Raw genomic sequence first — 22706 nt, forward strand, 5'->3', positions numbered from 1 at the left:
TCCAGGGTAGTTGGGACTACAGGAGTGTGCCACTATGCCTGGCCATTTTTTATTTTTTTCCTTCTCTAACAGTGCCTAATTCTTTCCTTTCTTTAGCAACTAGGTTTTTCTCTTACTCATCTTTCACATGGCACAACATGGCTATCCTCACTCTGATCTGATTCAAGTGCTGTTACCAATTACTACAGTCTGTATTTCTTTTTGAGTCAAATTATTCATTCATTTATGGCTAACCAAAGACTTGATCTTGGACCTGGTGTCCATCCTTGTTTAATAAGCTGTGGCCGTGATGGTAGGGTCATAGGGCATATAGGAATGCTTTCTTCAGGGTCTCTCAGAGAGAAATTAAATCCAGGAAAAGGAATTAGGTATGTGGGACAAATTATGTTCAACACATCTAGGCTGAACATTTTTTGGGATTCAGACATATATGGACAGAGTGGAATGTTAAAAAGGATTAAATGAATGACAGATAAATAGCCAGATTCAACAAAGAAAAGAACAAGAACAGTACCATAGTTTCTCCTGACTACTCAACATCACTTATAAATTGCTACATATCTCCATATAATTAAATAGTTATTAAACAGTTAAATCTAAATATAATTAAATAATATTTAAGAGGAGGAAAATATTAAGAAGTCTTCTTTGCATATTTATTGATAAAAGGATATTATATGCATATAGAAATACTTTGATAAATGTATTGATAGTAAATGCCTAGTTTTAAAAATAAATCATTCCATATAGTCTTATTTGAATTTAACAGAAGAAAAACTGAAGTGAAACTCCAGGGTCACCACATTTAGTTGTTGAGATTATAACATGAATGGTGCTCCTGGAGTTGGGCCATGAAAAAGCTGCATATTTCAAATTTCAACCATGTGTTGCAGTCCCTTCAACTTCAAATACATATTTCTGCTTGATAAGAAGCATTATTTCGGGAGGTTACAAGATGGCCGAATAGGAACAGCTCCAGTCTGCAGTTCCCAGCGTGAGTGATGCAGAAGATGGGTGATTTCTGCATTTTCAACTGAGGTACTGGGTTCATCTCACTGCGGCTTGTCAGACAGTGGGTGCAGCCCATGGAGGAGGGCAGGGCATCGCCTCACCTGGGAAGCACAAGGGGTTGGGGAATTCCCTTTCCTAGCAAGGGGAAGCCATGACAGATGGTACCTGGAAAATTGGGACACTCCCACCCTAATACTGCCCTTTTCCAATGGCCTTAGCAAATGGCACACCAGGAGATTATCTCCCATGCCTGGCTCAAGTGTTCCAAGCCCACGGAGCCTTGCTCACTGCTAGCACAGCAGTCTGAGATCAAACTGCAAGGTGGCAGCGAGGCTGGGGGAGGGGGCTCTGCCATTGCTGAGGCTTAAGTAGGTAAACAGCAGCCTGGAAGCTCGAACTGGGTGGAGCCCACCACAGCTCAAGGAGACCTGCCTGCCTCTATAGACTCCACCTCTGGGGGCAGGGCATAGCTGAACAAAAGGCAGCAGAAACTTCTGCAGACTAAAGCATCCCTGTCTGACAGCTTTGAAGAGAGTAGTGGTTCCCCTAGCATGGAGTTGGAGATCTGAGAACGGACAGACAGCCTCCTCAAGTGGGCCACTGACCCCCAAGTAACTTAACCGGGAGACACCTCCCAGTAGGTGCCAACTGACACCTCATACAGCTAGGTTCCCCCCGGAGACGAAGCTTCCAGAAGAAGGATTAGGCAGCAACATCTGCCATTCTGCAATATTTGCTGTTCTGCAGCCTCCACTGGTGATAGATACCCAGGCAAACAGGGTCTGGAGTGGACCTCCAGCAAAATCCAAAAGACTTGCAGCTGAGGGTCCTGACTGTGAAGAGGGAAAACTAACAGAAAGGACATCCACACCAAAACCCCATCTGTACATCACCATCATTGAAGACCAAGGTAGATAAAACCACAAAGATGGGGAGAAACCAGAGCAAAAAAGCTGAAAATTCTAAAAATCAGAGTGCTGCTTCTCCTCCAAAGGAACGCAGCTCCTCACCAGCAACAGAACAAAGCTGGACCGAGAATGACTTTGACGAGTTGAGAGAAGAAGGCTTCAGATGATCAGTAATAACAAACTTCTCCAAGCTAAAGGAGGATGTTCGAACCCATCGCAAAGAAGCTAAAAACCTTGAAAAAAGATTAGACGAATGGCTAACTAGAATAAACAGTGTAGAGAAGTCCTTAAATGACCTAATGGAGCTGAAAACAATGGTACAAGAACTATGTGATGCATGCACAAGCTTCAGTACCTGATTTAAGCAAGTGGAAGAAAGGGTATCAATGATTAAAGATCAAATGAATGAAATGAAGTGAGAAGAGAAGTTTAGAGAAAAAAGAGTAAACAGAAATGAACAAAGCCTCCAAGAAATATGGGGCTATGTGGAAAGACCAAATCTATGTCTGATTGGTGTACCTAAAGTGACGGGGAAGATAGAACAAAGCTGGAAAACACTCTTCAGGATATTATCCAGGAGAACTTTGCCAACCTAGTGAGGTGGGCCAACTTTCAAATTCAGGAAATACAGACAACGCCACAAAGATATTCCTTGAGAAGAGTAACTCAAAGACACACAATTGTCAGATTCACCAAAGTTGAAATTAAGGAAAAAATGTTAAGGGCAGCCAGAGAGAAAGGTCGGGTTACCCACAAAGGGAAGTCCATCAGACTAACAGCGGATCTCTCAGCAGAAACTCTACAAGCCAGAAGAGAGTGGGGGCCAATATTCAACATTCTCAAAGAAAAGAATTTTAAACCCAAAATTTCATATCCAGCCAAACTAAGCTTCATAAGTGAAGGAGAAATAAAATGCTTTACAAACAAATGCTTAGAGATTTTGTCACCACCAGGCCTGCCTTACAAGAACTCCTGAAGGAAGCACTAAACATGGAAAGGAACAACCGGTACCAGCCACTGCAAAAATAGGCCAAATTGTAAAGACCATCGAAGCTAGGAAGAAACTGCATCAACTAATGAGTAAAATAACCAGCTAACATCATAATGGCAGGATCAAATTCAGCACCACATCGCACTTATTCCAAAATTGACCACATAATTGGAAGTAAAGCACTCCTCAACAAATGTAAAAGAACAGAAAAGATAACAAAATGCCTCTCAGACCACAGGGCAATCAAACTAGAAGTCAGGATTAAGAAACTCACTCAAAACCGCTCAACTACATGGAAACTGAACAACCTGCTCCTGAATGACTACTGAGTACATAACGAAATGAAGGCAGAAATAAAGATGTTCTTTGAAACCAATGAGAAGAAAGACACAACATACCAGAATCTCTGGGACACATTTAAAGCAGTGTGTAGATGGAAATTTATAGCACTAAATGTCCACAAGAGAAAGCAAAAAAGATCTAAAATTGACACCCTAACATCACAATTAAAAGAATTAGAGAGCCAGGTGTGGTGGCTCATGCCTGTAATCCCAGCACTTTGGGAGGCTGAGGTGGGCATATCATCTGAAGTTGGGAGTTCAAGACCAGCCTGACCAACGTGGTGAAACCCTGTCTCTACTAAAAATGCAAAATTAGCTAGGCATGGTGGTGCATGCCTGTAATCCCAGCTACTCAGGAGGCTGAGGCAGGAGAATTGCTTGAACCTGGGAGGCGGAGGTTGCAGTGAGCCGAGATGATGCTATTGCACTCCAGCCTGGGCAACAAGAGTGAAACTCCATCTCAAAAACAAAAAAAAAAAAACAAAAACAAACAAAAGAACAAGAGAAGCAAGACCAAACACATTCAAAAGCTAGCAGAAGGCAAGAAATCACTAAGATCAGAGCAGAACTGAAGGAGATAGAGACACAAAAAACTTCAAAAAAATCAATGAATCCAGGAGCTGGTTTTTTGAAAAAATCAACAAAATTGATAGACCACTATCAAGACTAAAAAAGAAGAAAAGAGAGAAGAATCAAATAGATGCAATGAAAAATGATTAAGGGGATATCACCACCAATCCCACAGAAATACAAACTACCATCAGAGAATACTATAAACACCTCTATGCAAATAAACTAGAAAATCTAGAAAAAAATGGATAAATTCCTGGACCCATACACCCTTCCAAGACTAAATCAGGAAGAAGTTGAATCCCTAAATAGACCAATAACAGGTTCTGAAATTGAGGCAATAATTAATAGCCTACTAACCAAACAAGTCCAGGACCAGACAGATTCACAGCCGAATTCTACCAGAGGTATAAAGAGGAGCTGCTACCATTCCTTCTGAAACTATTCCAATCACTAGAAAAGAGGGAATCCCCCCTAATTCATTTTTTGAGGCCAACATCATCCTGATACCAAAGCCTGGCAGAGACACAACAAAAAGAATTTTAGACAAATATCCCTGATGAACATCAATGCAAAAATCCTCAATAAAATACTGACAGACTGAATCCAGCAGCACATCAAAAAACTTATCTGTCAAGATCAAGTTGGCTTCATCCCGGGGATGCAAGGCTGGTTCGACATATGCAAATCAATAAACATAATCCATCATATAAACAAAACCAAAGACAAAAACCACATGATTATCTCAATAGATGCAGGAAAGGCCTTGCACAAAATTCAATAGCCTTTCATGCTAAAAACTCTCAATAAACTATGTATTGATGGGACGTATCTAAAAATAATAAGAGCTATTTATGACAAACCTACAGCCAATATCATACTGAACGGGCAAAAACTGCAAGCATTCCCTTTGAAAACTGGTACAAGACAGGGATGCCCTCTCTCACCACTCCTATTCAACATAGTGTTGGAAGTTCTGGCTAGGGCAATCAGGCAAGAGTAATAAATAAAGGGTATTCAATTAGGAAAAGAGGAAGTCAAATTGTCCCTGTTTGCAGATGACATGATTGTATATTTAGAAAACCCCATCGTCTCAGCCCAAAATCTCCTTAAGCTGATAAGCAACTTTAGCAAAGTCTCAGGATACAAAATCAATGTGCAAAAATCACAAGCATTCCTATACACCAATAACAGACAAACAGGGAGCCAAATCATGAGTGAACTCCCATTCACAATTGCTTCAAAGAGAATAAAATATCTGGGAATCCAACTTACAAGAGATATGAAGAACCTCTTCAAGGAGAACTAGAAACCACTGCTCAATGAAATCAAAGAGGACACAAACAAATGGAAGAACATTCCATGCTCACGGATAGGAAGAATCAATATTGTGAAAATGGCCATACTGCACAAGGTCATTTATAGATTTAATGCCATCCCATCATCAAGCTATCAATGACTTTCTTCACAGAATTGGAAAAAACGACTTTAAAGTTCGTATGGAACCAAAAAAGAGCCTTCATTGCCAAGACAATCCTAAGCCAAAAGAACAAAGCTGGATGCATCATGCTACCTGACTTCAAACTATACTACAAGGCTACAGTAACCAAAACAGCATGGTACTGGTACCAAAACAGAGATATAGACCAATGGAACAGAGTAGAGCTCTTGGAAATATTACCACACATCTACAACCATCTGATATTTGACAAACCTGACAAAAACAAGAAATCAGGAAAGGATTCCTTATTTAATAAACGGTGCTGGGAAAACTGGTTAGCCATATGGAGACAGCTGAAACTGGATCCCTTCCTTACACCTTATACAAAAATTAATTCAAGATTGATTAAAGACTTAAATGTTAGACCTGAAACCATGAAAACCCTAGAACAAAACCTAGGCAATACCATTCAGGACATAGGCACGTGCAAGGACTTCATGACTAAAACACCAAAAGCAAAGGCAACAAAAGCCAAAATTGACAAATGGGGTCTAATTAAACTAAAGAGCTTCTGCATAGCAAAAGAAACTACCATCAGAGTGAACAGGCAATCTACAGAATGGGAGAAAATTTTTACACTCTACCCATCTGACAAAGGGCTAATATCCAGAATCTACAAAGAACTTAAACAAATTTACAAGAAAAAAATCAAACAACTCCATCAAAAAGTGGGCAAAGGATATGAACAGACACTTCTCAAAAGAAGACATTTATGTAGCCAACAGACATGTGACAAAATGCTCATCATCACTGGCCATTGGAGAAATGCAAATCAAAACCACAATGAGATACCATCTCACACCAGTTTGAATGGCTATCAGGAAACAAGAGGTGCTGGAGAGAATGTGGAGAAACAGGAACACTTTTACACTGTTAGTGGGACTGTAAACTAGTTCAACCATTTTGGAGGACAGTTTGGCAATTTCTCAAGGATCTAGAACTAGAAATACCATTTGACCCAGCCATCCCATTACTGGGCATATATGCAAAGGATTATAAGTCATGCTGCTGTAAAGACACATGCACACGTATGTTTACTGTGGCACTTTTCACAATAGCAAAGACTTGGAACCAACCCAAATGTCCATCAATGATAGACTGGATTAAGAAAATGTGGCACATATACACCATGGAATACTATGTAGCCATAAAAAAGGATGAGTTAATGTCCTTTATAGAGACATAGATGAAGTTAGAAGCCATCATTCTGAGCAAACTATCACAAGGATAGAAAACCAAACACTGCAGGTTCTCACTCATAGCTAGGAATTGATCAATGAGAACACTTGTACACAGGGTGGGGAACATCACACACCATGGCCTGTTTTGGGGTGGGGGGAGGGGGGGAAAAGCATAAGGAGATATACCTAATGTAAATGTTGAGTTAACATGTGCAGTACACCAACATGGTGCATGTATACATATGTAAGAAACCTGCACGGTGTGCACATGTACCCTAGAATGTAAAGTATAATAATAATAAAAGACTCATGCCTGTAATCCCAGCACTTTGTGAGGCCGAGACGGGTGGATCATGAGGTCAGGAGATTGAGACCATCCTGGCTAACATATTGAAACCCTGTCTCTACTAAAAATACAAAAAAAAAAAAAATTAGCCAGGCCTGGTGGCAGGTGCCTGTAGTCCCAGCTACTTGGGAGGCTGAGGCAGGAGAATGGTGTGAACCCAGGAGGCGGAGCTTGCAGTGAGCCGAGATCGCGCCACTGCACTGCAGCCTGGGCAATGAGCGAGACTCTGTCTAAAAAAAAAAAAAAAAAAAAAGGAAAAAAAAAAAAGAAAGATGTCAACATGCTAGAAAACTAATTTTGAAAACTAAGTTTATTCCAGCACTAAAAGCATACAACAGCATGACAACAGTAATATATTATTCTCCAAGACTTTACCTACGTGAGTGTTCAAACCTCTGTAGCATTAAACAACATGTATGTAAATTGCTATAGACACATTTCAGAATCTAAGAAATCTGACAAGTGCTTAAAAGGACAACGGTCCAAGGGGTGACATCTGCAGTTTAAAAAGTAAATATATATTCTATCATATTCATAAACAATATCTATCGAATGGGTTACCTCCAAATATAAAAATCTGTAACAACCCATGGTTGAAGGAATGCTCAGTTTCATTTGCCAATAAATTGGTTTCTCATAAAAAAAAGGAAGTATTAGTTCACAAAAATTCCTCCAACATTACAAATAAAGTTTATGGAAAATGTTTTAAATGAAATGTTTTCATATTCTATATTATGCTTGCTCACACTTTCTCTCTCAACTTTTGTATGATATATTACTGTTTTTCATTGTCAAGCTTAATAGTCATTAAATTAGCCTTCTGTCTTTTACCATGGCTTCTTCATTCCGGAATTCTTGATTGACTTGCCTACTAATAATTTATATACTGACTTGGTCTTTTACAGTAGCTCAAAGCTGCTACATTCCGTGTTTTTTTATTTTTAAATATATGCATCTATTTTAATTCTTGAAAGATATCTTACCTGGATATAGTATTTTTAGGTAATACTTTCTGTCTCTCAAAGCTTTATAGATATTGCTCTAACATATTTTGGCAACCAATGCTATGGAGATGTCTGAAGCTAATGTGACTTTTTTTTTTTTTTTTTCCTGCGGGGAATTCCTGAAGAGTTTTTCTTATTTTTGAAATTCAATAACAACTAAAGTATATTTTTTGTTGATCATTGTATTTTTCACCTGAAATAGTATCTTTTAGATACACAGATTTAAGTTTTCCTTAATTTCCCATATGTTGTCTTGTATTATATCTTTGGATATATTTTGGTTTTTGTTTTGGAGATTATGTAGTTCAGAATGATTTACTATATCTTCATTGTTGTCTTTGCCTGTCCTTCATATCTATAATCTTTTCTTTAACTGCTTTAATGTTTTGGCTTTTTCCTTTGCATTTGCTTGATTACTTCAAGCTTTCCCTCTATTTTAGTAATTCTATTTTTTCTTCCTGTCTCCAATTTATTTCATAGTTCTCTAAAAAGACTGTTTTTTTCTTATTCTGCAATCTCCCCATTTTACTTCATCTTTTAAGTTGATGAAGAACTTATTTTATTCTTATTTTATTATGTTCTTCTATAGCACTCAATGAATTTTTTCCTACCTTCTGAGTTACATTTGTTCCTGAAAAGGCTATTAACCTCCATTTTGCTATTATTACTTCTTTATCCTTATTGTTTTTACTGTTTTACTTCTACAGTACAATATCTATAATTGTTATATCATTTACCATAAGCATAAAATATTGCTTATGCTTAACAAAGCTATCATTTTTCTAGATATTCTATTTGCTTTTATATGCTGTTAATGAATTTTTCTTGATTTTAGTTCATTTTCCCCTCCGAGCTCAATTTTTGAGCTGGGTAGTTTGTATTCCATCCACTTTTCTGCAGTTAGAGTGCATCAGAAGATTGCTGGAATTGATTAGAGTTCAGTCAATGTTGTATGAAGTTTTGCTCTTCTGAGATTTTGTAAAATATACTGTATCAAAATTCACTTTACCTTATCACAAATATATCATATTCTTAAGATGAGGAGATAACCCAGGGCTTTAGTAACACCCCCAATTTAGTAAGAATCCCCACAGCCTTTGTTCCTATTTAGTAGCCCTAAGCATTTCTCCAAATTTCCCAGTCTCTAATCCATCCCTCTCTACCTGTACCTCCTACCCTCTCTTCCCAGCCAATCATGAGATATAAAAAGAGAGAAAATGATATAAATTCAGTTTACTCATCTCCAGATTTGGGAAGGTTAGTGAGAGATCACAGAATTCTTCAAATCATCAGTACTGATTTTGCAGCATTAGGAGCCACCTGGTGCTGGAAAATCACAGTGTGTATAAAAGTTCTATGAAGACCTCCACTAAATAAATCAGTTTGATTTTGCTAAATTCAGCATTTTCCATATTTATTAATTCTTTTATTTAGGAGAATGCCCAATATTAGTTTGGAAAACTTGATTTATGAAGTCTCCTGAGTCCATATACTCTCTTGATACAGGAAAGGGCAGCCTCAGGGTGTGGTATAGAAGACTAGATATATAAAATATATTGATCCTGGAAGTACACCAGGATGTTAGGCTTCTACTTGTTGAGGGGGTACATCAAAATATTGCTAGTTTGATCTTAACACAGGGACTTTTGGAGCACTGGTCTATAAACTTGTTTAGTCAAGGTGAGGGGTTCCTAATTTCCTCCTCCAGTCCTTCTAGAGTAGGGAGACTAGAAGGCTTGGAAATAAATCATGAAAATATTGAAGATTTTGAACCTGAGTGCTTAGTCTATTTTTTTCCTGACCTGAAGCTGTGTGGGTTGGGGATAAGGGAGAAGCTTACATGGGGTACAGACTAGTGGGATATCATGGATAGTGCCCCATGTCTAGACATCAACTGGCATCATTTTCTGGATATTGACTGAGAGTAAAACAAAGTCAGGGAATCAGTCTAAGCTGTATTCTAGAGAGGATGAGGGTTGAAACTAGAGAAGCCACATTCCAAAGGCTAAACATTGTTGGGAACAGAAGTTTAAGACAGGATTTAGGAGTTCAACAGATGCTGGAACACAGTAAGGAGTAACAGCAAATGTGGGAGGTAAATGTAACTAAGAGTAAAAAAGACAGTTGTTTGGCATTCGGCTGGGGTGCCTGAGACTCATGTCCCTGGGTAGGTCACTCCTGTGCTACGGGGTGTAGGAATACTGGCTGTTAATAAACTATGTTTTAAGTAGTTTCATTATATAAACTCTGCCTGTGTCTGATGGGGATAACTATTTCAGTTAATACTTGGGTAGTCAAACAATAGAAGATTTTGCAGTTACTAGTTTACCCTAGATGTAACTGTCAATTGCATTATTTTTTTTTTCAATGGCTTGGCATTAATAGAATGAATATATATATGTGTGTGTGTGTGTATATATATATGTGTGTGTGTGTGTATATATATATGAAGCAACTGGCACAGTACTTTGCCAAAAGTAGATTTCTCAGTAAGGTTTTGATGAATACATGGTATTTCTGGAAACTGTTGCATATTCAGTTACCACTCAAATTCACATAACAATAGGTTGGGGTGCTAATTCAGTAAATCAATTACTCGTTTATTTCTTATGCCACTCATTGTACCAGGATGTGGATATACGGAGTTGAACAAGATATAGGTTCTGCCCTCATAGAGCTATTTTAGAATCCTAAGAAAGAACATAGTATTGGTTTATCAGTCATTGCCAAATACTCCTTAAGAATACTTGAAAAGTTTTGTTTAACATGACATCTTAGCGCAACAGTTCTGAAGCTTGGTTTCACAATAGAAACACCTGAAGAATTGATACTGGGGCCCCATTTCAGGACAGATAAATCAGAATTCTTGGGTTTGGGCTTATGCATCAGTCAGTATTCTTCAAAAATCTTCCTAGGTTCAGTTCATGTTGAGAACCCATGTATTAGAGGGAAAGTACAAAGGATCACTGAGAAACACTAAAACAGCAAAATGAGTGAACTTGTGTGCTGGATTTTATAATAAAATATTTAAGCATGTCTCTACATATGAATACAACAAACTACAAATATAATGCATAGTCATCAATCACCAATATTTCTTGAGTAGGATATTATTGGTAGAAATTCATAGCTAGTTTTGATGGAGACAGTATCTCTGTCCTGATTTTTTTAATCCACTTTGTTTCAATACTTTTCTGTCTTCTATTTGTTTTCTATTTCATCTTACCCTTTATCATTTACCTTTGTATGAAATTCTTACTGCAAAGTATTTTCCCTTATTCTGCAACTGCGAAAATTCAGTCACTGAAATATAAACCTAGATTCTTAATTCTGGCTTAATTTTCATCACCTGGAGAGTTTTTAACATGTGTTGATAACTGAGCTTCACCCCAGACAATTTAAATCAGTCTAGAGACCATTATTAGTATTTTGTTTCAAAATAGATGATTCTGTGTACTGGTGGTGTTAAAAACCCTAGTGTGGTAGACTGTTAAAACATGGCCTCTCAAGAATTATGCTTCTTGTGTCCACGAACTTAGGCAATGTGACTTCTGCCATCAACAGGTGAAGTATATTTTCGCACCTTGAATATAGACCCCATAGCTGACCCTCCAGGCGAACGCTGCATGTTAAGTGCAAAGTGCAGGTGAGGTCAGCAGAGGAGCCACCCAGCCAAACCCTCAGAATAGTGGAAAGCAATAGCTTTTTTTTTTTTTTTTTTTTCTTAAAGCCAGTAGGCTTGGGGGTGGTTTGTTACCCAGTGAAGTCTGACTAAAGCTATTTTTGATTTTTTTACCTCTATTTTCATTGTTATTGCAAGAACCCATCTAACAATTACCTCTGAAGTTCCTTCTATCTTCAGAATTCTCCTTCAGACTCTCTTACTCCTGGAAGGATGGGATTTAGGCAGAAAAAGAAGAGTTTCATGTCATTGTACAAATGCCTTCCTGTTTTCCTCCAGGGTACTTTTTAAGTCTAATTACCAAATGTTTCCTTTACAACTATAAAGATCAAAGGAGCCACCTGCCCCTGGGGCTATGGCCTAGGCAGAGTTTCATGCACACTACATGTGGATTGCATCAACACATCCTAAAATTTGCTGAAACTCAGTTTCACAAGTTCAGGTCCAGAAGTCAAAAAAAAAAAAAAAAAAAAAAAAAAAGAAAAAGAAAAAAGGAAAAAAAAAATGGCCATACTTAGGCAGATCCAGAGACAACCTGAAATCTCTAATCAATTTGCTTAGTGTGCCTCATGTAAAAGAGTTGTAGTTTGCACCTTCACTGTGCTATCAGTGATGAAAATTACTATAATTTGCCTTAATACTAAAATCAAGTATTTTAACAATTCTGACTAGAATGTCTTCCTTGTGAAATCAGCAGGTTGTCCATATCATTACCTGGTAGACAAATCTAGGTTGGTAGGGGACAATGTCATGGACGTGGAGTCCAAAGACATGGGTTTGACACTTAGTTCTGCTACTTTCCTGTATGTAATCTTGAGCAAATCACTAAATTTCTTTTTATCTTGATTGCCTCATCTACATTAAGATAAAAATACCTTCAGAATACATATAAAGATCAAAAAAGGTAACATGTATGTTCTTTTGTAGTCTTTAAAGCTTAACTTAAATGTAAGGTGTTATTGCTTTTGTTGGTAGAGATAGCACCAGAAAAGAAGAAATATGGAAAAAATTGACAACAGCTGAGAAAGTTTCTCATATTCTCACAGCATTAGGGAATGTGAATGCTTTATGTGGCTCCACAGTTGCTTTTAATCTTTGAATCTCAAAGCACCTTGCAGAATACTTTTATTAATTTATAAAGCTCTATGAAATACATTTGTTACCCCTTAAATTTCCTTTTACACAGTAAACCTTTTCCTAGACATACAGTAAATTTAAGCCTAACTCATTTAAGAGCCCTCAGAATTGTGAATGAATAAAGAGAGGTTCTGATCCTTTTTTATGTTGTAATTTTCACATCTTATTTAAAATGTGCAAGTCTCTTGATCTTGTCTGTCTTCTCTCAAAGTCTGTCCCTTGATGCTTTGATGTAGTAAACATGCCTATGAAACTCAAATCCTAGACAGGTGGCAGTCTTTTCATTCCTTGCATGTTAGGAGTAGGGATTGGAGACAATTTATTAATCTTTTTCTCTTTAAAATGTCTGAAAGATGCCCATTAAAAATATGTGAATCAGATTCTTACACTACCCAAGTTGAATCCTGGTTGGAATGAGATCCCTTGCAGGTTGCATTTAACTCTTTGGCTCCTTGACTAGCATGTGAGAGTTTTTACTTTTGGTTTACTAAAATGGTTGTCTGGTGATCTGAATGAATTAATGGGACTTTTAACCAGGATTTGTTTAGGCACTAGGAGATGTAGCTATAATTATGAACTCTATTTCTGTGGCTTTTTTCCCAAGGATTTCAGAGAGCTTTGCATACATTAATCTTCTTAAGTAAGGTGAGCTAGATGAATTATGTTATTATTTTAGAAAAATTTACCTTTACTCTAACTTTCTATTGTCATGAATTCTGGAATCTTTACTTATTTAGTTGGTATTTAGTCATCTGATTTTTTCTATGGATATTAAAATTTTTTCTCTTTTCCATATTAAAATAGACTCAATTTCCCTCAAACTACGCTCTTAAAGGAAATAATATATATTTATATGGACAGTTAACATACATCTTAGACCAAAGAAGCACCATTACTGGTGAGTTTCTTAGTTTTAGAGCAGTATGTGTGTAAGAAAGGGTGATATTTGGGACACATGGACTCTATCCCTCAAAAGAAACCACATAGGTAAATTGCCTATTTATAGAACAAATATGATTTAAAATATCTTCTTTTAGAAAGGAATTGCTTACAAACTCTATTTTAGAGTGAGAAAGACTGAGGTACAGTACAGATTGGTAACATAGACCACTTTTTGGTAGGTCATAATTCTGATTATTTATGCTCATGGCCTAATATCTGCTTTTGGCAGAGTTTTACTTATAGAGATTTCCAGCACCAATGCTCAGACTTTGATCAGATCATTGAAGTAATTTGAGGCTGCCAAAAGTTTATCAAAATGATTTTTCTTTATAAATTTTACTGAATAATTTCTTCTTTAACTCAACATGTGTTTATTAAGGGAGTTTTACATAGACCAGTTTAAAATAAGCCATTTCTTTTTCCGGGGATTTTTTTCTTTCCAAGAAAGGCATACACAGACATGCTAGCACTCCTGTGTCACACTAAAGGCTTCTGTCTTTAGTTTTCAATGCTGGTAATTATTCATTCAAGGGTGTGTGCAATATCTATGTGCAGGTGATACGAGTGGTGAAAATACTGATAATCTTTGCTTCACTTACCAGCATAAGACCTTTTCCCTTAAGACTTAAATTCATAATCAATCTAATTACTACAGGATTGTTCAATTTCATATAGGATTACACTTTCATGGACGTCTTCCAGAGCTTATTCACAGGAGACTTAAGCGAAGGTCATGCTGGCTTTTCGAAGTAACTTTCTGGACAAAAAGAACATAATTGCCCACTTCCAGGAAACTGGTATTCATCAAGAAAGGTTTGTTTTTTATGTCTTCCTTGGTGGACATCAGTGGATTTACCAAGATGCTGCTCAGGATCTCTCCAATTCTCTTTTCTTTGTATTTTTTTTTTCTGCCTGTGATTTTCTTTAAATTGTGTTTTTCCTTCTGATTGATCTAACTAAAGATAAGTCAAGCTAAAACACAAGGAAATAAACATTTGTAATAAAATGACCCCTTTGAACAAAGAGCAATTTCTTAGCATATGATTGTAAAATAAAATATTTAAATAAAAGATATTTTGGTGTTTGGACTCAATTGGCATTTTTCTCCTTTGCTGGAATTATCATAATGAAAACACAAACATGCTAGCTCAGACATATCCCAAGCTTGAGGAGAAGTTTTTCAATCTGACAGATGGATGCTTGGTTTTGTAGCTTGAATATGTTTCCCTCTGCCAATTTGATATAATAGAAAGAGTATGAACATTGCAATCAGAAGGGTCTGGGTTTGAATTTGAACTGTGCCACTTACTGGTTACATAACCTTAGGCAAATTAGTTAATCTCTGTAAGCTTATATCTCTTTCTTTGTAAAAAGGGGATTAATAATGTTTACTTTATCAGAGTGTCCTGAAAAATAAATGAGACAGTGCATATGCAGGCACGTGGCACATGCCAGTCCTAGTGAGTCAATAAATATTAGTTACTTTCCTTCCACTTATATGTTGACCAGAGAGTAACATAGTATTTTTGCTTAAAAGGAAAAAGTTCTATATAAAAGTCAGTAATGAGGCCTACAATACAATGAATTTAAGAGTCATTTTGCCTTTGTAGGGTACCCAATGAACTCAAGGAAATGTGTAATTATATCTAAATGATACTATACTCCTGTGAGGTAGAAAAATAATATTAATAAATTTATTAATTTGAACTTTTCTGGTCAAATATTTATTAAGTGCTATTATTTGTTAGGCACTATTCTAGGATGTAGAGTGACAGCAGTGAGGAATATAGACGTAGTTTCTGGAGTTGACCTGCTAGGCTATTTCCAGTTTATAAATAGAAAAGATGGAGAAGGAGCCCACTTAAGGAGCATTGACTTTGACCTCAGTTAATATGTAATTCCTATATATATCACAAATGAGATTTATCATCATCTTGTAGCCAGTTTTTTTTCCCCTTATTCCCAGTCGGTAATAAGATTTTTTTTCTCCTTCAGCTGTACCCGCAAGTTCCAGTGATACAAAACTATTTTGAGTTTTCAACCATCATAAGGAACTGTGAATGACGTTTGAGCCAATTATAACTCTGGGACCACTTAAAATAATATTAAAAGATAGATTCCATTTTTTCCTCTCTTGAGGAAGCAATATTGTTGAAATACAGTTAGTACTACAGGGAGAGAAAAGTTCACCATTTTTGTACTAAAATGATCTACCTTATCCTTGTCCCTAGGAGAAGGCTTGGCAGGAGGGTGGAATTATGTTTTCCGTGTTTCTGCACTTTTTGGTCCCACCAGTGTGAGCTTGTTCCATCTCCTGGAATGGTGGGAATAAGGTACACATCCAAATTGCTGCTAAATCACTTTGTTTAGTGCCTGTGGGTGATTGTCTGAAGCCAAAAGGTGATGGAGAATAACCACCAAAGAGATTTTCCTCTATATGTTGTCAATACCTTTCCTTCCCTCTCTTTTCTTTCATTTTCTGTGTTACTTTCATCCTTTTTCTCTTTTTCACATTTACTTTCCCTTCACTTCTGATGTCAAGCCACTTAGTTTGTTGGAGTTTTGCTGTTGTATGAGGTTTAATCATGTCCTCGGGAAGAGGGATAAGTATTAAACTACTGGAAATTTAATGATGGGTATTTATTCCCCAACTTTAGTCATTTTGGTGTCTGAGGTTTGGCATGCCAGTCAGTGGAAAACCAAAGTAGATAAATGTCATCAAAGTGCACGTGATTTTCCAGTGATTTACGTGTGCTTGTTGTAGTCCAGATGGGCAATTACTGATGCCCTGCTTTGCCCTTTATTTGCAAGCTCCTCTTGGTCAAAATGGCAAGTCTAGCTCCCCACGGTGGTGAAAAACAGGTGTCTGTTTACCTCAATATGAAGTCACCTCTTGTTTACAGTGTATGTTCTTTTCTAACAGTTATTCTTTGGGGTGCTTTGTTAAGTCACAGGTCCCTGGGATATTTTTTTTAAATTATAAAAGTTAAAGTAAAAAGTTTTCTTTCTCTCTAACTTAAGAACTCCAGTTATTAGAAAAAAGTTGGACTTATTTTTCCCAATGAATTAATGTTATCCTTCTAACATAATACGTATTTGCTTACCTGTTATGTTTATTTTTACTGTCTGTCTGCTACAAGTAGGGTTTATGCTGCACAAGGCAGGACCTTGTCCTCTTTGATTCATGAATATATTGTGTTTAAAACAGTGCCTGACACATGTTAGGCACTTTTAATATTTGCTGAATAAATGGTACTAAGTCCTCAGTAGAAGATTTGCCTGGAATGACCATTCTTATAAACGAGAAAGACCTGCGTTAAATCTTCCCTTTACCTCTCTAACCTTAGCAAATATTTTAATATTATTTGAAAATATCCATTTCTTTATCAGTATAATGGGGATTTTTTGAAGAATAAGATTAAATGGGATTAATTAAACAAAATAATGCATAGAAAACTATTTGACACAGTACTTGGCATATATGGGCAATGCTCAAGAACTGTAACTGTTAAGAACTTGTCTTCCTTCAGTTAATGTTGTTCATTTGTGAGAAACACAGGACTATGTTCATAGAGACAATTTTTCTGGTGATCTTTGTTTTGAAATATAAATTCAATGAGGATACAAACTTTTTGTGTTTTTTCTTCCCTGATGTATCTCAACAACTAGAATGATGGTAGGCACATAATAGATACTGAATAAATGCTTGTTGAGTGAATTATTAAATGTTTGAAAGGATGATTAGCTCCAGTAGCCTAGCCTTCAGAGCCCCAGTGGTAATCAGCCAAATTGGCAGAGATTTAATAATCCCATCCTAAAAGTGCCTCAGATGCTTCATTGTGTGGAATGAAAGAATACAGAGAAAGGTTTTGAGAACTAAAAGTTAAGGGGGAAGGGAGTAGAAATTATCTAGAAGTTCAGGCCATGCAGAATTATTTTCAAAAATTCAGAGTCAAATGAACTTTTTATTTTCTTCCTATCTCAATTGTCTAAAATACTTGGATCCATGATAAATAATTTCACTTTATATTCTACAGCTTTTGTTCAAAAACTATATAATTTAATCTCGGCTTTTTCTGGGTAAATGTCTTAGTGGTAGGCATGTAGGTTTTAGGAGAAAAGGTATTATAGCCTCACAGATAAACATACTATTCTGGTCACTGCTGCAAGCCTGGATGCTGAAAATACCACAGTCTAAAAGGGATGTTGAAATGTAGGTCTTCTAAGAATGTAAAACAAAACAAATAAAATCCTTGATCTGTTTCCCACCCTACTAGCTCAAGTTATTCTTCTAAGAATAACTTCACTGCTCTGACTAATCCTCTATTGCATTTTTTAAATACACTTTAAGGGAGCCTTCAATATTCTGTTTGTAAGCACACATTTACTAGAGATCCTCTATAGCTACTTAAAAAAATGTCTCTTGTTAAAACAACATTTGATAGAGTCACCAACAAAATTTCTCAAAAGAATCTGCATAAAACAATTCACGGCCATATAATTTTGACATTTTCATATATTTTTAAAGTTCAGTTTTTTAAATTCTAGATAAATACGATTCCTTTTCATTAAATTTTAGCAATCAGAAGTGTAGCTATTGCTATTCTTAATGATGAGCATATTGAATGCAGACTACTATTTGTTTTTATTTTCTGTATATATTATTTTAGAGGGTAAAAAATTTTACATGGTTTTTGAAACTGCTGAGATTAAGGCCTGAAACTTTTTCAAAAATAAAGATTCTGAATAGTTTAGATTAGAAAATATGTTCACAACTGCAATGCAAGACAGTGAAAATGCTTGCAGATAACTTTGGGAGTACTGTGTCCATATCATGTGGGTAAATTTGTAATAAGGTTTCTGTTACCTTAAGATTACCAATATTTCAAGTAAATTTATGAAAATTCATTTTTTATATGTGCAGAAAGAACAATTTCATCAAAATCTGTTAATTCAGTTTAAACCAGCTCTCAAAAAAGAAAAAAATCAAGCCTCCAACTGTTTTCTTACATTCATATTTTGAGGGTTTTTTTGAGCCAAATATATTGGCTTTTAATAAGAAAGTAGAGAGTATCTTCCAGAAATTATTAAGATACAGAACAGGAACTGACACAAAGTGTAGAAATGACAAAATTACACTATGAACATATGACGGTGTATGTAGTTTTGAGGAATATTAATCCTGGGGGAGTTAGAGGCAATATGAGGGTAGCCTGTGACTCAACCAAATCCCATCATCATTTAATTAGGAAGGGCAGTTGTCTTGAAGTCAGCTTCCTTATCTTCTACATTGACAGAAAAAGTGGACACAGTCTAGTGACAAGGAAAACAGATTTGTACTTACAAAGTTTGAAAGTTGTTTTTCAAGAAGGAGAACATATCAGCTTTTCTCCCCCCTTGATCTATAAATAGCTCCTGGCAGGCAGAAACAACCCTGATTGCAGGAGATGAAGGAGAACAAGCAGCAGGCTGTAGTGCAGAATCAATGGCACGGTGCCAAGAGCTTCATCAAATGAATAATAGCTTCCACTTGACAATCAGTAAAGTGCCTCTTCTCCTACGGATTTAGTTTTTAATGATGATTAGAGAGGATGGGCCCCTAAAATTTCTCTGGTAGAAATGACCTCCTATTAATTTCTATTCCTTGAAATGCTGAATTTCAAAGCTATTTTACAGCTGCAAAACCAAAGGCACTGACATAAAGGAACTATTATCTTTGTAATTGTAGCAACAAGTACTAAATTTGTCATTGATTAACAGAGACTTTTTAACTTCATGATCCTTTGTTGGTCGAGTCCCTATTTGGAGCTCTGCTGATTTACTTGCTTTGAAAGTCAAATGTTATATTTTAGATCCAACAGCTATCAGAATAGTGTCCTTTGTTTTGATATAATAAATACTTCCTTATAATATCTTACATTGATTACTATGCAATGAAGGGTGAGGGTCAGGTTTGAGTTTCTCATTAATTATATATAGTGTTTTATTTTCTGCATAGGAAACAACAAATTTCTAGATAGACATGCTTAAAATACATATAGGAATACCACATTTATTAAGCAAAGAGCCTCATCAGAATTTTTTAAAATTCCCAATGCTTTTTATCTTCATGTATATATGTATGTGTCTGTGTGGTGTGTGTTTGTGTATATATGTATGTATGTATATATGTGAAGAATACTTTCCAGATAAATTATATATGTAAGATAGCCCTGTAAAGAGAAGAAGACATTCATCTTGATATCGAGTGATGAGACTAGAGGCTTACTTTGTCAAATTAGGCCATTAGTTACAAAGTAATGTCATAGGTATTAAAAATAATACATAGTATGTCTCAAACATGTAATATATGGCATTATTATTTTTTTTAATAATAAAAGTTTTGGATGCAAAGAGCACAAGACAGAAAAAAACTTCAGGGTGAATTCAAGAGAAGACAGTGGCACTTTACAGTGCTTTCTGTTTACTGTTCTTAATAGTGACAAAAAAATGTATAATGAAATGTTTACTTCAAAGGTTTTTAAATTTAGAATGGCTTTGAAAAAATCAAAAGAGTCCATATTGTTGAATCTCATGTATTGTCATATCTAAGAGTTCATAAAAATTCCAGAAATACTTAAAGTAGTTGAAAAGTTTGGAGGGAAATATTTATTAAGAATTCGACTGTTTTGCCAACCTCTAATTCAGGAGGTTGCCCCGTGTTAAGTTTAGCCAAAAACTGCCTCCTTACATAGCTTAAGTTCAGCCTAAAGGTTTCTTTGTACATGGTGAATTATAACCTACCTGGATGTGTACAGAGATTGGAAGTGCTCTTGTAACAAGTAGCGGAGTTTTCAGCCAATCACAGCTGCTATACTTCAACCACTCACAGGCCGCCAACTGTTCAAATGAACTGTAACCAATTCAGCTATTTCTGTACCTCACTTCCCACAGTTTTCTTTAATGTCACTTTTCTTTTTCTGTCTAGTTGCTCTGGACCTATTCTGCTTAGGGGGGTGCCTGATTCACAAATTATTCTTCGCTCAATTAAACTGTTAAATTTAGATTGTCTAAAGTTTTTCTTTTAATACCAGTGATGATCTTTGATGTTCATCTTCAGTATTCCCATGAAATGAGAATGGACTGAGTTCATAGCTTCATTTCTTCAGTTAAAGTTCCTTCTTTAGTATTCAAATATCCTTTCTTTTATGAAATAATATCATCGTGTCTTACTTTCCACTGTTTTTTACTTGATAAAATAAAACATTGACAATCATTTATCAGTTTCACCTTCACTTTAAAAATATTTGCCAGTGGCTGGGAATGGTGGCTCACATCTGTAATCCCAGCACTTTGGGAGGCTGAGGTGGAATGATCGCTTGAGCCCAGGAATTTAAGATCAGCCTGGACAATATAGGGAGATCTTGTCATTACAAAAAATTTAAAAATTAGCCAGACATGGTGATGTGCACCTGTATTCCCAACTACTTGGGAGGCTGAAGTAAGAGAATCACTTGAGCCTGGGAGGTCAAGACTGCAGTGAACTGTGATAGCACCACTGCACTCCAGCCTGGATGATAGAGCGAGACCCTGTCTCAAGAAAAAACAGAAAAAAATTACTATCCCATTAAATCCAAAAGTTATGGATCTACTAGTCTAAGATAATTTATTTATTAGTTGGCAGGGCTTTGCCTTTTATTATACAAGCTGGCACAAAAAGTCTATCATAGCTAACATCAACCAATTGTATGAGGAAGAAATATGAAAACAAATTAGCAAGCTATAACATCCAAAAGAAAAATAAAACCATCAAATACTGCTAGAATTAGGTCATACTTATTAGAAAACTCAATCAAGAATTAAAGTAATACAATACAACTTTTAGGAACACAGTTCAATGTCAGAGCTTTAAAGAGAAACTTGAACATGTTTCTTTCTATGGCCACTAAAATCTATGTTACTTTTTCAGTGGATCCTGTGACTACATTATTGTTTAACTGTAGAGAATTTGAGATGAAAACAAAAATATTCTAGCATTCTACTACTAGGGAATGATATATCCTTGTTGCTATATCCCGTATTTCCTTATATATGAATGAAATAGTTTTGTGTTTTATTATAATATGGCTATGCTATATGATAGGTCTATAAAGCTACAACTACTTTTTTTTTTTTTTTTTTGAAGGCGGGATTTCCTTTGAAATATAACTTAATTCCTAGTGTAAGTCACCCTGGTAATAGGTTACTCTGAGAGGAAACTAGAACTCCTTGAAAGAATTAAAAAATATGTAAAGGGAAAGTTCGTGGGGAGGTAAGAGGAGAAGAATGGGCTATTACATGGAATGGTTGAGTCACAGGCTTTTTAAGAACAAGTCTGCTATCCTAGGACCACAACTTTTACTTTGTTAGATAGAACATTTCTATACCTTTTGCATTCTGTGTTTATTATTGTTTTTGTTCTCTTCAACATATAACAAACACTTCTGAAATTTCCGGCTTGGTTCAACTGCATGAAAGATGATAAAGAGGATTTCTGAAATCCACATGGTAGGAGGGAGGAGTGCACTCCAGGGGCCAGTGTGATGTGGGCATTGGGACCCAGAGTAAGAACTTCAAGAAGATCAAACATAAACAGTCATAGATTCACAATGCTTGATAAGCTTCTCCCCAACACCTCAAAAATGTCCCTTCAGTACTGATTCTAATCCTGGAAGAATTTAGGCCAAGTTGGCTATGTAATTTGCAGGCCCAGGGCAAAATGAAACTTTGGAGCCACAGCTAGGGGCAGAGAAGTTAGTTTCCCCTACCCATAGGCATGTTGCCCAATTTACTGCAGATGGGTGTCCAGCGTCAGGCCTTACTTGATACTTGAGTGGGAATGGGTGAGAGACCCCATGGAGTCACACGCTGAATGCACTGCTGCTTTGACACCCAGAGGCACAGTGAGATGAACACCTTAACTGGACCTTTCCTGTACCCAGATCCCTGTGCAGAGGCAGGGAGAAAGGTTGGGGGAGGGAACTATGTATGACCTCTTCCAGTCAATTAGAACTGGTAGCTACCTCAGGAAGAGGGTGGGAGCACTGGCAAAGCTGGGAGAGTTTCAAGATGTT

The 22706-nt window shown here is 36.4% G+C and overlaps 1 long non-coding RNA gene across 1 annotated transcript in view; it reads left to right on the plus strand.

Annotated features, from left to right (window-relative positions):
- The window catches only part of LOC135968732 (uncharacterized), a 30665-nt gene extending 16112 nt beyond the window's left edge, over positions 1 to 14553 (plus strand). The window contains exon 3 of the long non-coding RNA XR_010583690.1: positions 14290 to 14553. This is a non-coding gene — a long non-coding RNA (uncharacterized lncRNA). The remainder of the gene's footprint in view (positions 1 to 14289) is intronic.
- Positions 14554 to 22706: the final 8153 nt, after the last annotated feature.

Source organism: Macaca fascicularis, chromosome 1 (assembly GCF_037993035.2).
Source record: "Macaca fascicularis isolate 582-1 chromosome 1, T2T-MFA8v1.1".
NCBI classification, from domain to species: domain Eukaryota; kingdom Metazoa; phylum Chordata; class Mammalia; order Primates; family Cercopithecidae; genus Macaca; species Macaca fascicularis.